The 15,996-nt window shown below is 39.0% G+C and overlaps 1 protein-coding gene across 1 annotated transcript in view; it reads right to left on the bottom strand.

Moving 5' to 3' along the window:
* EHF (ETS homologous factor) overlaps nucleotides 1–7,717 on the bottom strand; it is a 33,536-nt gene extending 25,819 nt beyond the window's left edge. Inside the window, exon 1 of the mRNA XM_064657735.1 lies at nucleotides 7,562–7,717. The gene's annotated coding sequence lies outside the window, so the exon portion shown is untranslated. The remainder of the gene's footprint in view (nucleotides 1–7,561) is intronic.
* Between the last annotated feature and the right edge of the window lie 8,279 nt (nucleotides 7,718–15,996).

Raw genomic sequence — 15,996 nt, 5'->3', positions numbered from 1 at the left:
AACCCCTAAAATACTGACAGCCATAGAGCAGAGAAGGAAGAGTCCACATAGACAGAAAAGGCAGTAAATAGCACAAAGCATAGAAATTAAGGAAGTATGTCCATATAGTAAAATTGAGGCACAGAGCTGAAATTATTCACTTAAGTCATATAACAAGTCAACAGAGAAGTCAGTCCAGCTCATATCTTCCAGCTCAAGCTCCATTGCTATCCATTGCATCATGTTTCCAGCAAATCTTTCAACATGCAGATGAGTTAGGTTGAATGTGGTTTTTTTGAGGACAGGTAGAAGGTATTAAGTAAGGGAAAGAATTCTCTACAAAAAAAGAGACCTGTTCAGACTGAAACCAAGATTCTTCTATGCATCATGGCTATTATGTGACTAGTAGAGATTTGAATGATAAGTTAGCCATACAATTAAATCTGCACTTGACTTATGAAATCAAAAAAGCTGCCCTTGACCTATGTATGACCCTGAAAATGAGCTAGAAACTCCTAAGTAGAGCTGGCTGAAATTCAAAATGTCTGTTCTGTGGAACTGTAGGTATTCCAAGAGGTTTTTCCTTCCTTTTTTTTTTTTTCTTCTCTTTCAATCACAACGAAAGGAATTTTAAAAAGAAAGTTCCCCGGCAACTGGGAATCAACTGACATGTAAAAACCTATGTTCAGGTTGTCCAAGGATCAAAAGTGCAGCTCAGCCTGTTATGTAGAGTTATTTTTAAAAGACAGAAAATGTGAAACATCAAGCTACAGTGTTGCTGCAAAAAGGCAGTAATGTTACCACAGAGCAGCTGCGTTGGAAGCAATAAACTTGCCTAACGTGGCTGTTGTGTACCAGGGTCACCAGGGAACCCTCTGTAGAGCCCAGCCATGGTAATCCTGAAATGCAGGCAGGCTCTGCAGACTACCAGGTCTGACTGCCTCAAACACCTTGGATGTGAAGTTGGCAATCCTGTTGCTCCTCTTTCACTGAACGCTGGTATTCCTTTTCTTCCCCCTTATTTCTTTTATTTCTCCTTTTTCAATTATTTTTCTTTTTTTTTTCTCTCTCTTTTGTTTTTGCCTTTTATTTAGTCAGACTGGCTGACCTGGACAAAGAAGTTTCTCTCAATACAATCACAAGCCTGTAATCAGTAAACCAGACAAAAATATCATCTCCAATTATCTATCTTCGGCACAGGAGTGCCAGGTCTTACAGAAACTGCAGAGTTTGTGACTGATCTCCAGGATGGGGGCTGGAGGAGTCAGAAATAGGAAAAAAAACCTTGCTTCCTTCAGTTTTATTCTTCAGTTCCCTCGTACAGGTACGTATTCAGTCTTTAAAATAACTGGAACAGATTTCAAGAACGAAACCAATAAAAATGGTTTGGGACTATTTCAAGCAGCTATTTTCCTCAAAAAGAGATTTATTACCATGGAATTATACCTATTTTAACAATGTTCTCGGAAGGGAGTGTTAGCAAAGATCCTTATAACAGCTATTTTCTGGTACTGGGGATTTTTTTTTTCTTTTCTTTTTACCTTTAATGATTAAATCTTCATTAGATTTTTAATATTGAACACGTGTCTTAGCATAAGGAAGGCTGATGCCTTGGTCCTGCTCCTTATAGTCCGGGGTTTGGGGAAGGGCAGCCCAGGCACACCAGCTCTCCTACTGTGGCACAGGGCAAAAGCTGCAGGCATGGAAGTCGCAGGCAGCTCAGTGTAGGACTCTTGGCATGAACAGCCCCTCACTCAATGCAAGACAATCGTAGTCACTCATTCATACCTACTGACAAAATACACATAGATGCCAAATTCCATTAGCTTTGCATTTTAAAGGATTAAATCAGGAGCTATGCAGATTAGTAAACAAAATTGGCTGAAACTGGAGAAAATATTTGAACTCCTATTTTAAAAAGTATGGTAAGAAAGCCTGTACAGGAGATAAGGGATGTGCAAGTCTTATGAGGAGCATCTGAGGAAATTGGGGTTGTTTAGGCGGGAGAAAAGGAGGCTTATGAGAGACCTTATCACTCTCTACACCTCCATGAAAGGAATTTGCAGCAAGGCAGGGGTCACTCTTTTCTCAGGTGGCAAGTGACAGGATGAGAGGAAATGGCCTCAAATTGCACCAGGAAGGTTTAAATTGGATATTAGGAAATAGGCTGACGAGAGAAGTGGCGGGGTCTCCATGCCTGGAGGTATTTAAAAGACACGTAGATATGGCACTTAAGGACTTGGTTTAATGTTGGACTCAGCAGTGCTGGGCTAATGGCTGGAACTCAATGATCTTAGTGATCTTTTCCAGCCTAAATGATTCTATGATTCTACTTAGTGGAGGCTGCTTGTGTGAGTGTTGCATATTGGAGTCGGCTACAGGCAGACTAAGAAAATTTACTGGATTGACTCTTATCCAAAAACATTTAATCATTTGAGATTTTAAAGAAGGCAAAGAAGTTTCTACCTGTTGTTTCAAAGGATTACAGCTCCATTGTTAAAAGTCTTAGAGAAGGTAAGGATATGTCACTAAATGGAGGAAAAACTATATCTTTTTCATTTTGTTCATTCCACTTTTGATAAGTCTGTACAGATATCTTACTCATCACCTATTAATTCAGTCTTCTAGAACTTTTTCATCTTCCTCTATCAGGGCAGGTGCCTGGGAATATTAAGAGTCTTTTATGTAAGTGCTATGTTAGATCTCACTGGAAAAGGGATGAGAACAGCACCCTGAATGTGTCAGAATTTGAGTCCTTGATAAAGCCCCTCCAATCTGTGAGATAATTGCTTAACCAAACATACTTTAAAAGTACATCATCAAGATGCAGGCTTCTAAACTGTTGTGTAATAATAATTATATGTTACAGTAAAAATCATTAAGAAAGTTTGGGGGTAATCATCATATCACGAACTTAGTCTGATTCCTGACCATAACATCTTGGGCAATTTTACACGGATTGTTTAATTATATAGCAATAAAAATTAGTTCCCTTCTCACTGCTAAATGAAAGAAATTCCAGAACAGTTTTAAAAAAAAAAAAACAAAACAATTCTTCTTATGATGGCACCAGTAATTTGGGAAATAGAACATATTTTTACACATAGTTACTTAGTCTTTACAGACTTGTAGGGGTTCTGGCTACATCTAATTGTGAGCTGAGAAAATACTTCAAACGTTTATGTCTGTATCCTTCCTCCCTAATAGGTAGGAACTTTTGTTCTATGTGTTTAAGTAGAATTACTTTCTTTGCACCACCACATAGCAATTCTCTTTTATTACCCCATCTTATTGATATATAACCAGTGATTACTCAGCTCCAACTAGCTGTTTTGTCAACTAGTTCCCATACTCTTTCCTGTGAAGCACATTTCACAAGATCAGCAGAGGAATAGGTAATGATAACCATGTGCAATGTCAGCTTTTGGAAAGGGAGCCTTTGAGGGTTCTTCGTCAGAGGGAGACATGCAAAATGCCAAGTGGCAGTTGATTGCTCCACTGGCTACATGACTCCATGTTTACTCATTCTTGCCCATCTGTAGACCAATGACCAACAAATGTCCCAAGTATTTTAGGCATTCTGTGAGGGATTTGGTGCAAACTACATCCCCAGTAGAGCTTAAAGGAGCTCTCATACTAAGACTGCTGATGACTTCCACAGAAACAAAATTAATTCTTACTTTTTCATGTAACAGCTGTGAGAACAAATCCCTCTTTGCTTAGCCTTTCGATCAGGAGCGTTACTCATTAATTTCATCATTGCCGAGTTTCCAATGTTACCTTTCCTTGAAAACTTGCTGAAATACTTCCTTGGTTCATCAGGGGCCAAAATACATGTAAAGCTGCAAGTGTGCTGAAGGCAGGGACAGAGAGAGAGAAGCAGATGTTTGTGGTTTGAGATCTGGAAGCGCCCTTGAACATTGGGCTGGCTGAGCAGCTGAAGCCAGAGCACTTTTCTGAAAATGGTGTTAAGCTTCACCATTGTTCACAAGGCGCTTATTAGGAAGAAAAATTCATGAGTTTATGGTTGAAATTCAATAGTAATGAAGCTGTGAGATTGGACAGAGACTTCACTAAACATCACAAATTAGGCAAGCAGCAAAAATAGTGTTTCTGTTCATTTCCTCATGTATGGCAAAGCCTTTATATTTGGTTCTACCATATCCTAACACTGTGTGTCATTAGCAATGACAAATGACAACTAAGTTTGTGACCCTTTTCTTTTTACATGCTGTTTGCTGCAGGAATGCCCAGACCTCAACCAGAATACCTACTTTACAACTTACGAAGAAACTGATGAGAAAGAGAGCCTTGAAATACCACAGAAAACCCTATAAAGAATGGGCACATTCCCCTCAGAATAAGAAGGGGGCATTCATCTCTATCTGTATCTTGTTCTCAGCACACTGACCAATTTTTAAGTCAGACAGGTATGTCCTGTAGCACCCACTTTCCAACCTATCTCTCCGTAGACTAGGTCACATCTCCAGTTCATGGAGATGGTGTTCATAGTATTGCAGAAAGAGCTCGGGCACTTTTGTGGGGATTGAATCTGAACAAGTAAATAGCAATAGAAAGCATGTGATTGTAGACTCCACAGAATAGATCCAGGCTACGTTGCAGTCAGTGAAAAGTTTCCATATTTATAAAGAGCGTGTAAGGGGTGAACAAGGAAGGAAAGGTAAGCACTCATTCTGGAAAGGTGTCATGGCTCATGGGCAGTTCTCTGAGTTCACTGAATCAATAAAATCTTTAATCCTCTTCTGTGGGAATTGTACATAAATACACACTTCTTCAGCAGGTGTAGAATTCCAACCTCAAAGGGGATTTTGGTGCAAATTGCTGTGGGACAAGCAACCTGCTAGCATGTCAATCCTGTCTGAACATAGACGCACCTACAGAAATCCTTCCTTTTTTCCTCTCTAATCTCTCTTCATCTATGTTTCTGGATGATTTTTCTTTTTTAGTTTGATCTCTCTCCATTGCAATTTGCTACCTTGCACCTCCCAGACAGAACAAGTACGGATGTTAATAAAATTCACCGGGAATGACAAAAAATTGAGGAAGTTCAATGGGAGCCAAATTAATTTTTTCTTTGTCCAACTTTCCTATTGTCTGTTTCCACCACTGCTGAAAATCCACAACACCCTGAGTAATATGAAATTACTATGGCAATACCACAGCATATTCTCTCAGGTGACAGGAGTGTAATAATAACCCATGTTAAACAGACCACATTCTATTACCTGATCTTGCCACAACTGGGGTAATATATGGTTGTCACTCCATACATTGCTGTGAAAAGCTACCCAGTTTGTGCCGGGGCAAACAAAGCATTATTCTGCTCTGATACAAGAGCATTTAGCAGTATGACTTGGGAAAAATATACTTTTTTACCATCCTTTACAAATTACACTTTGAGTGGAAAATAATAGAAAAACTAAGTTTGTGACAAGGAAACATCAACTCCACTAATGATAACCTCACCTCTGCATGTAGGACCAGTGCTCAAAGAGGAGAAGGGTGTTTGGAGGATTGTGGCTCTAATAAAGCCTTGAGCACACTTCATAAACCCTGGACTGGAATTCCCAGTATATTGATTCATAATATCTCTGTTTAACACTGCTGTTCCTACAGACTCCATCCGGTCCTGACATCCAAATTTCACAGCAGATGTTGAAAAACTAGAGGAGAACATTGAAGTGATTAAAGGATGGAAAAGCTTACAATGAACCAGGTCGAGATCCTAGAGGGTTTTACCGTACTGTGAGTTTCTCATGAGAGAAGCCTTTGGAGCTTAGGCTACCACAGCTATCAAAGACTAGGCTAAGAAAAGACTTGTCCCCAGCTATCTGTACAAGGAACAGAAATTTGTCAGCCAGGGGTATTTCACACTAACCATGAAAAGACAACAAAATCAGATGGCTGAATGTTAAAGCTAGCCCATGTCAGACTGAAAAGGAGGTAAAATATTTTTAGAGGAATCGTATTTAATTTCCAGGACACTTAAAAAAGTTCTGGTGAATTTCCCACCGTTGGACTACTACATTTTTTTTTCAAGATTGGAAGTTTTCTACAAGATAAGCTCTACTTCAAGTCATGTAATTATCTCTGAAAAAATCTGGCAAGTTCGATGTTGTTATTGCAACAATCACTTGGTTTTGAAAATTGCAAGGGCCAGGAATTAAACTGTCATTGGGATATTTACAAGAGAAACACCTTAATCCTGTTGTTTTTCGAGTTTTGATTGCAACTGTTTTCTTTAGTTTCTGCATTTGCACTAAATATAAAACTGCTATATTTTCCAGTTCTGGTATTTGCTACAGTGAAAAACAGATGTCAGGAAACTGGCTTAAACTGCTACCTACAAATTTGTTATCAAAACAAAACTTAAAGGAGTGCATTTTTTTAATTTCACTGTAATTTTCACAAATTACAGGAAACACTGGTGCAAGTTAGATATGTCTAACAAAGTGTCAGGTGAGAGAAGTACAAATAAAACCACTAAATGAAACTTTTACTTCAAGGTTCATTTCTGTCATTATGAACTTGTTTAATTGTCTAAAGAATAGGAAAGATAGGAAAGACAGGATAGTTAGATGTACTTTAGAGGCAAATATGACATATATTTTTAGATGAAGTAATCCAAAAGCACATTACTGATATAATTCAATAACTTTATAATCATATACACAAGAGTTATGTGCTTAAAATGTCTCATGTGGTGAAATGCAAACATTTATCACTAAGTCCATCATATATATTTTACAAAATCAACATACATTTGCAGTAGCTTTTCCTTTACATTCACTTCTACAATTACTTAAACAACTGTGTCTATACCTTAAGGGGCCAGTTCTGGTTCTATTAAAATAAAATTACCATTGGAACAGAAACAAATTAAACAAGCAAAGACACTGCGGGCCTCACACTATATTTACCTATCCAATGCCTGAGCCGGGTTCTTTGTGGTGCTTTAGCTTACTTAGAAGGGACTAAGCTCAGTAGAACCCCCCTCACCACAGAACTGCCAAGAAACTGCCTTGAGGCTGAAACCAAGCCAAATTATAAATGTACTTTAGGATTTTTTGTTACAAACACAGTCACCATCAACATCCTCATCACCAAAAGCAACAAAAATACCATAGTTGTAAAGCATCTCCCACTTCTGCAACACAAGCACTTTCAACAGGATTGAAATAGTCCACTTTTTTGCCCCTTGTCTTACTCAACAGATGATCACTGTTGACAAAAGTAGCAGATTCAGGACCTGAAATATTATTAGCTACATTATAATAGAAAAGATCCTCAATATCTAGCCCCACTCAAACATAAGCATAACAGAAATATTTAAACAGAAATTACAAGTTCTGACTAAGAAACCAGAAAACTTTATTGTAACGTTAAAAAGCCTTTTGATCAAATGAGCTTAGCTGCTCTTCCCAAGTGGAAAGGGAGAGGCTCAGTATGGTGGCCATGAGTCCAGCAGACAATTCTTCTCTTTTTTTTTTTTTTTTTTCATTTTCGCTGGCATTATTTTAAAGGAAGTAAATTTAAAAAAAAAATACCTCAAACACCTTACCTCATTTAGCTGCAGATTCTGGACTGGAAATCCTTAACTGAGGCAATGGGAAAACTGTCTACAGAACAGTAGGTTGGGTAAGCACAGGTACTAGCTTATGTCAACTAAAGACTCCCAGGAGTGAAGATAAATGGATGTGATACTAATTTTAAAACATTTTGCTGAACACTCAGGCAGCCAATAGGGGAATTCCTTAGGTCACTTCCTGTTCATTTGATTGGAGCTGCAACGACAACAACCAAGATGAGGTTGAGAGCGTTTGCATAAGGCCAGCTCAGTCCTAGGCATTCAAAGAGAACAGGTCTAACCGGGTTACACGCGTGGCTCCAGAACAAAAGAAAAACCTGGTAATGGATGAGAGATTGATTTCTTTGTAGTTGTTTTTTTAAGACCATCCCTTTTTTTTTTTTTTTTTTTTTTTTTTTTTGTAATGGAGGTTATTTCAGGTAGATAGGGAGACCATAATTAGGATGGGGAGAAACGAAAAGCAGGAATGTCCTAAATTAAAATTAGTCTGGAAATAGCATTAGGAGATGCATGGCATGGAATAACCGTGTGCTGGCAGGGAGGTGGACTAAGTGAGCCTGTATGATGGCCTCAATTCTTTCTTTTATACCTTGAGAATTCTGCAAAATGCGTGATTCTGCAGAGAGGAGAGTTTATTGGTCTTTCAGCTTCCCTGGGTATTTGAGAGAAAGTGAAAAACAAAAGATGAAAAAATCATGAGCGTGTGTATATGGGGTTGAGTACAAAAATTCATCTACATGCAGGTTAGCAGGGCAGAGAATCAGCAGATGTGCGCAGTCCAAAGTTTCCTTGACCACATGTGACTTATCCCACCATACTGTAACCATGAACTTGAGCAGAAAATGAGGAAAAATGAAAATACGAAGCCTCATCTCTTTCTCATTGTTTCACTGGTCAGAAAAGGCACCTAACATAGAAACAGTTAAAAATGCAGTAACATAGGAAGGTTCTGAGGTTCCATTAACTTGTATGCATAAAACACAAGAAGTGTAAAATATTATTATACAGTGACTGTTCAGTTGTCTGTGTGAAGTGAATTTTTTAGTCTTTGCTCAGTTTTGGTCCCAAGTTTCATCATAAATCTTCCCCCTGACAAGTGTTCTCAGTGCTAGATTTACCAAGCACAGGGAATGAATTGTCCTTCAGCATCCAGAGATACTATTAATTATTAATCAAGGCTCACTGTCGATGTAGGGGAAATATTCCACAAATATTATTTATGCTGAACCTGATTTCAAGATAAATAATGGATCTCAGACTCGAGGAATGTCACCTTTGTTCCTATCATCCACACTAACACCAATTAAAAACTAAGTTGCTTGTGTTCACATAGATAAGGTGCACCTGTGCACAAATGTTGCTTGGGAAGATTCACTTATTTTTCACCCAGGCTAGAGTCAAGTTCCATAGCTTCTCACATTGGTTCCTACCTATCAAAAAAAGTTGTAAGATGTAAATGTACATCTTGGAGAGCAGTATTCTCTTGTAGGGTTAAGGTTGTCACTGCAAACACCTTTGTGGAGTTTTGATAAGTAGGCCTAGCACCTATAAGATCTCTCTAAGCATTCATGTCACTGAGTCTAAGTATTTGCATACTAGTTCATGTCTTGGTGAGTATTTATACTAAAGCTTTTATCATCAAAATTATGTCTTAGCATCATATCAGTATAAATGATCAGTCCAGAGCAGAACAGGAAAAAGCTAAGAAGTAAGCAAAGAACTAGAAAGCAATGAAGAGCACTTCCCTTCCTAGTAAGGATATCTTTAACAAGAAACCCACATCTTACATTCTCCAACTGAGCAAAACATGGGGAATTAACGAGTCACACTGAAATGAATCTCGTTCATATGCTGCAGAAGTGCCACAGGAAGATGTGACCACTAGATCCCAACATAGACAGGGAAATCAGAATTTTCCTACTGCTAAAAAGGACATTAGCAAAAGCAGAAGAAAAACGGTTCAAATATGGTACTGAGACTGGTATGTTACTTTCTGTTTGTGTGACTGTTGGGCCCTTTCTGTTTCAGCTCCTAAGGGCAGAGACAGCTCTGGTTGCTAAGACGCAGGATACTCCCAGACAGACAAAAAAGCACATTGTACCAACAGGTTGGGACAAGGTGAAGCTAGCTTGGTCGGCACACCAGCATGCATTATTTATTACTGTGCTACTTTCAAAGGCTGGGTGCCACACAGGGTGGTGGCTCCCTAAATTTACTGTCCTACCTGGCCAACTATGCTGCCCCCATCCTCCCAAGTATGCTTATTGATACTTACATGTGGTTCAGCACAGAGAGGATTACAGATGGCTTTCGGAGACAGGGAGACCTTTCCCTCTGCATATCCTTCTTCAGCACTGCAGCCACAAAATTAACATGAATTTAGTCCCCACACAATTCCAGGTAGCAGAGAAAACATTAAAAACGTTGTAACTAGGAACTAGAAGGCCATATTCACAGTATGGCAGAAGAGTCAGTGCAGATTCCCAGAATTAATTTAATTATAGCCATGAAGCATCAAGGAAATTACCAAAATCTGTCTAGATTCTTAAATTGGCGTCTGTTACTATAATGTCTTACACCTGATGAAAACAGAGAACAAATGTATGGTAATTTCTACTTTTTCATTAATATTAATCTCTGTTTCATTTGTTAAATTCCAGTGGAATACCAAAAGGTGACTATAAGAAGCTGATATGTAATTAGACATGTCAAGCAATTTGAGAATTCAGTGTATGAATGTATGCCTTCATTCTGCAACAAAATCAGAAGTGATTCATAAACTTTGATGTAAAATAGTACACTTTCTGTAAAACATCACTAGAGAAGCCAGAAGGAGTAGGACAGATGCTATTCCCAATCTGTTTTCTGTGTTATAGGCAAGCGCCACCTATTACTAAGGCTGCCCCTTACAAAGGCTTGCAGAACCTTGTAATTTTTTCTTCACAGTTTGCTGTATTTTTGCCCTTAGCTGTTGGGCCAAATTAAAATTTTCCATCATGAACATTTGCTTTGCAACAAAATTTTGAATAATTGTCATCCATAATAGTATAAGTTTTTCCAATAAATTCAAAAAGACAAGGACAAAATGCTGTTCCTTGTATTCATAGTAAGAAATGTTACTGCCTTTTCTTTGGAAAGCTCAGGAAGATCTATTTTAAAGAAGGACTGATTACAATGGGTTGTCAAGTTAAGGGTGTACTACGTACTATTACAAATAAAATCCAACCAAAATTAACCAGTTTAAAGCTCATTTGCAAACCACAGAATCACAGAATCAGTCAGGTTGGAAGGGACCACAGTGGGTCATCTGGTTCAACCTCTCTGCTCAAACAGGGTCATCCTTGAGCACATTGCACAAGATTGTGTCATGACAGTTCTTGAATAACTCCAGTAAATGAGACTCCACAACCTCTCTGGCCAATCTGTTCCAGTGCTCTGTCACCCCCACAGTAAAGAAGTTCTTCCTCATGTTCAGGTGGAACTTCCTGTGTATCAGTTTCTGCCCTTTGCCTCTTAACCCTCTTGCTTGGTATCACTGAGAAGAAACTGCCTCCATCCCCTTGACACCCTTCCTTCAGATACTTATAGACATTGATAAGATCCCCTCTCAGTCTCTTCTTCAGCTTGAACAGGCCCAACTCCCTCAGCCTTTCCTCATAAGAGAGATGCTCCAATCCCCCAATCATCTTTGTATCCATATGCAGGACTCGCTCCAGGAGCTCCATGTCTCTCTTGTACTGAGGAGCCCAGAACTGGACACAACACTCCAGGCTGAGTAGAGGGGTAGGATTGTCTCTTTCGACCTGCTGCCAATGCTCTTCCTAATGCACTCCAGGATCCCATTGGCCTTCTTGGCCACAAGGGCATCCTCCTGTCTCATGGACAGCTTCTTTTCCACCAGGACCCCCAGGTCCTTCTCCGCAGAACTACCTTTCAGAAGGTCAGCCCCCAGCTTGTACTGGTACATGGGATTATTCCTCCCCACGTGAAGGACCCCGCATTTGCCCTTGTTGAATTTCAGTTCTCTGCCCATCTCTCCAGCCTGTCAAGGTCCTCCTGAAGGACTGCACAGAACTCTGGGGTATCAGCCACTCCTCACAGCTTTGTGTCATCAGTGAATTTGCTGAACAGGCACCTGGCCCTTCATCTAAATCAATGATGAATAAGATAAACAATGCTGGGCCCAGTATTGAACCCTGGGGGACACCACTAGTGAGAGGCCTCCAACTAGACCCTGTGTCACTGATCACAACCCTCTGGGACCTGCCATTCACCCAGTTCTCAATCCACTTCACTGTCCACTCTCCCAGTCTGCACTTCCTGAATTGGTCTATGAGGATATCATGAGAGATGGTGTTGAAAGCCTTGCTGAAGTCCAGGTAGACGATATCCACTGTTCTCCCATCAAATCATAGTCCACATAATGGATTCCATGATGAAGAGCTTTCTTATGCAGTGAGTGACCTCCATTTCCTGGCTTCACATGATTTTCCTAGCAGCTAACAAAGGCTATTCCTGTGCCTTCACCAACCTGAAGAAGCAAAGTTTCAAGTGAGTTCCCTACTTGGTCTAGCAGCTACTCTCAGTACAACTGGCAGAGGTCTGCAGAGGTTTTATTCACAGGCTCACCCCACAGGATACCCAGTGCTGAAACACCTACCTTTGAACATCATTCATTCAAAACTTCAAAACTACACAGAAAACAGAACTAAAAGAACATTATTAACATTGTGACAGGTTAGGAGGTACAGTACTTAAGACGCAGACAGGAGGGTACTCATTCAAAGAGAAGCTAGCCAATACTATGCATACTGGGAGTGGCCCTGAGCTGTATTTGCTGCACATGAATCAAACTTGAGCTGAAAACTTCTGTTCATTTCCTCATGAGTTTTCTTATGGTATTCATCCTCATGGCATTTAAGGTATTATAGTAACACATGTACTTATAATGTAAATAAACATTTAATATATGTGCATTAGTGTGTTACATTATAGTAATGCATTAGCACTAATATTACAGCATTAGCACAAAAGCATTTATTGATCTTTATGCTTCCCTAGTGGGGTAAGAAGGTAATAATTTATTGTCCCTCTTTTAATGGGGAATCCTAAAAAGATCAAGACAAATATGTTTATTAATTCAAGGTATCTATTCTGAGATGCCTAAACACCATGTATTTAGAGCACTTAGTATTCTATACTTATGTAAAGTACTGAAAGCACAGCTATCATTCATTCTCATTTCAGATCCTAGCACTTAGCAGTTCTGTAAATCAGACTCCTTTTCTCCCAGAAAAGAAGGAAAAAGTTGATTATTTTTATAAAACATGAACAAATGGTGGTACTAGTCTAGAAAACAGCATAAACATTTTGTCTGCATTTTTCCAAACATACTCAATCTCAAGCAAAAGTCCATTATAGTTCTGCTGATCACCATCTGGACAAATTATAAGTAAAGATAGTAATGATGAGGAGCTTGGCAATGGTCACAGGAGGATATGAGCTTTGCAGATAATCTATGAAGATTCAATTTTTAAACCAATACAGCTGTGTATGTTAGCATTTCTTCACACACATCCCATCCCAGTCATCAAACAGACCCTATCTTCCTGTAAATTGGATCCAATAAACTGAAACTAGTTGAATAACAAAGTTCTTTGGTTCTTCATGCTCTCCTTAGGAAAATGAGATGTCCTGAAAATCCAGATATTCCTCAAAAGATGTATTGAACAACCTGATGAACAAAGGAATAAAAGCAAACTCCCTCAAATTCCTTTCCCAGAAAGCCATCTGCCAACCAGAAAGTAGCAGTAGCAGAAGTGGTAAACACCACTTCTGTTCCTGGAGAGGAGCCCTCCATCTTGACCCTTTGGTCTCCTTTCCACACAGCTCAAGAGTTGGATGTTTTCTTGAAAATATCGCAGTGGGTTCTCTCATCATGGCAGTATAAAGGTAAAGAAAAGGCAAAATCAAGTGCAAATATGTTAATTTAAGGACTTGTAAGGGGAAAAAAATTATGTAAGAATCTTTGGAGGGATCACTGCAAAACTGTCTCTCTCCTGAGAGAGATTCATGGGAAAAAAATCCCATAGATGTTTGCACTAGGAAGTAGAGTGGGGATAGGGCAGAAAGCAAAACAAAAATAAAAAAAATAACATGTTAAGTTTTCCACGGAAAAGATAAGGGTGACAAATGGCTAAAATGAACTGACAGAGCAAATATGAATTGCTTACACAAACACTGAAAGAAAGAAGTGCAAATCCTAGAGACAATAGAGGCTTATAATTAATTATTTATTTGTTTTAATCTCCTCAGTGTGTAGGTCAAACCAACTCAATGTAACAGTGTTGCACAAACTGGTGGGAATAAACTTGTCTGAGAAATGGGGAGAGAAAGATTAATAGTAATAAATAATGTCTGTGGTAAATAAGAAGATATGGAGCAATAAGAAGACCATCAAATCCAGTACAGTTTTTCAGTTTTGCTTCTCATTTGAAGGAAAAATGTTAAAAAGTTCGTAAAGAGTCAACACTACCAGTGGGCAAGAAACTATTTATAAGACTATTTTTTGTGCATATGAACTGAGTTCCATGGATTTCTGTGAGGTTTTGATAATGTTTATCTAGTAGCACTTTTTAATATATTTGTGTATATTGTCTTTTCAGGACTCCATAAAGTTTAATTTATTATGAGACTGTACTGACTGTGCAATGATCTGTCAGAGGAAAAGCTTCACAACTATGCAATAATGGGTGTTAAACAGCAAACAGGGCAAAATGACCTAATGGGTCTTTTCTATCTGTTGTGGTTTGAATCTCTTAGCACTTTGATCCTGCCAGAACCAAAGCAAAATCATGAAAACATAATGAATGCAAACACAAAGTAATGCGCAAAAATGAAAAAGAGGAGCACAGATATGGTGAGATAAAATTTTAGTGGGGCTCAAATACTTTTCCTGTTACATTCATAAACCAGGACATGATAAAACCAAAAGAGCCAAGAGAGGCACAACCATTGCTGAGTGTTGCACTTCCCACTCCCCAGATTTGATGAATATAGAAATAGGTTTGTGCTAGGACCACAGAGACAGGAACTGGAGCACAGCTATAGGACCTAGAAGAGGTCTTGTGTCATGTGAATATCTTAATCTTGTACTACAAACATAAGAAAAGTGGGGATAAGCACTACAGATTGGTTGGACAAGAGTTCAAATTCATTCCTGCACTTAGGTCCTTACTAGTGACTGTATTTCCCTATTGCATTTGGTATACAGCACATATGAAACATTTTAGGAAACCTACATATGTGTAAATGGCTCCCAGGTGCTGAATGCTGATTTTTATGAAGCAATGTGTCTTACCAAATTAAACTTTTTCCAGTTTAAGGGTGTTGGATTCTCAAAGAGCCCTCTGGGGTCTTTGTAAATCTAAATGGTTTGAAATGGTTTTTAAATTCCCAAATTTAAAGGCCGTTCAAAGAAGAGAATTTGGATTGAACTAATCTTCAGAAGAGACTTACAAGGAGCATGCATAGTTTCTGTTATCTGCTGGGAAAGCAGAAAATTAAAAAGTAAGGACAACAGGATGCTAAAAGAAGAGATCGAGGAGCCAATAAAATTGGAATGAAAAGGAATGGCAGGGCCAGTTATGTGAAAAAATGGAAATCCCACACACTGTAATCAGCTACTTTCAAGGCAGTCACCCTTGTAATCTATACAGGATGGGAAAATGAAATAGACATGAGGAGTCAAGGGCAACCTTGGACACAAATACCCATGTCCAGATTCAGATCAAAAGCAGTTGAAGGGCAGGATGGCACAACATACGTCCTAACTGAGAATACAGAGACAGACAAGTTAAGGTGCAGAGTGTCTGACTGAGAGATTATGGATTTGATTAGTTATGAGGAATCTATGGTAGCAGTGCTACTGCCCTGGATTGCTCAAGTAAGAATACACCCAACAGAAACACAGGGCAGCACAGATATGTGGGTGACCAAGATCTTCAGTGTGAGCTTCTCGCCCTCCACAACATTGAAGAGTAGTAAAATTCTGTATGAGTGCAGTTTCATGCATGTCTGTGTGCATGTGGGTAACTATTGCAGGACTGAATGACTGGAGAGGGGATAAACTGAGAAACTTCTTATGCATACATATGTCTTGCTGCATAAATGTGAGCCAAGTGCATTCAAAAGAGTATATTCATGTATTTGGCAAAGGTTATTAAAGAAGACTCCAAGATTTCAGCATTTAGAGTCAAGGAATGGAGACATCTGCCATAAGGAAGAGTTGGAATAGCTTCACAAAAATGAAGGAAGGGAGGTCTAAGAACTGCATAGGTACAAAGGACAATAAAAACCCAACCCTTGATGGTTTGAGTTAGCCTTAGGAATCATACCAGAACTGATTT

The sequence above is a fragment of the Pseudopipra pipra genome, chromosome 6 (genome assembly GCF_036250125.1).
Source record: "Pseudopipra pipra isolate bDixPip1 chromosome 6, bDixPip1.hap1, whole genome shotgun sequence".
NCBI classification, from domain to species: Eukaryota; Metazoa; Chordata; class Aves; order Passeriformes; family Pipridae; genus Pseudopipra; species Pseudopipra pipra.
This window is presented reverse-complemented; position numbering and strand designations above follow the sequence as displayed.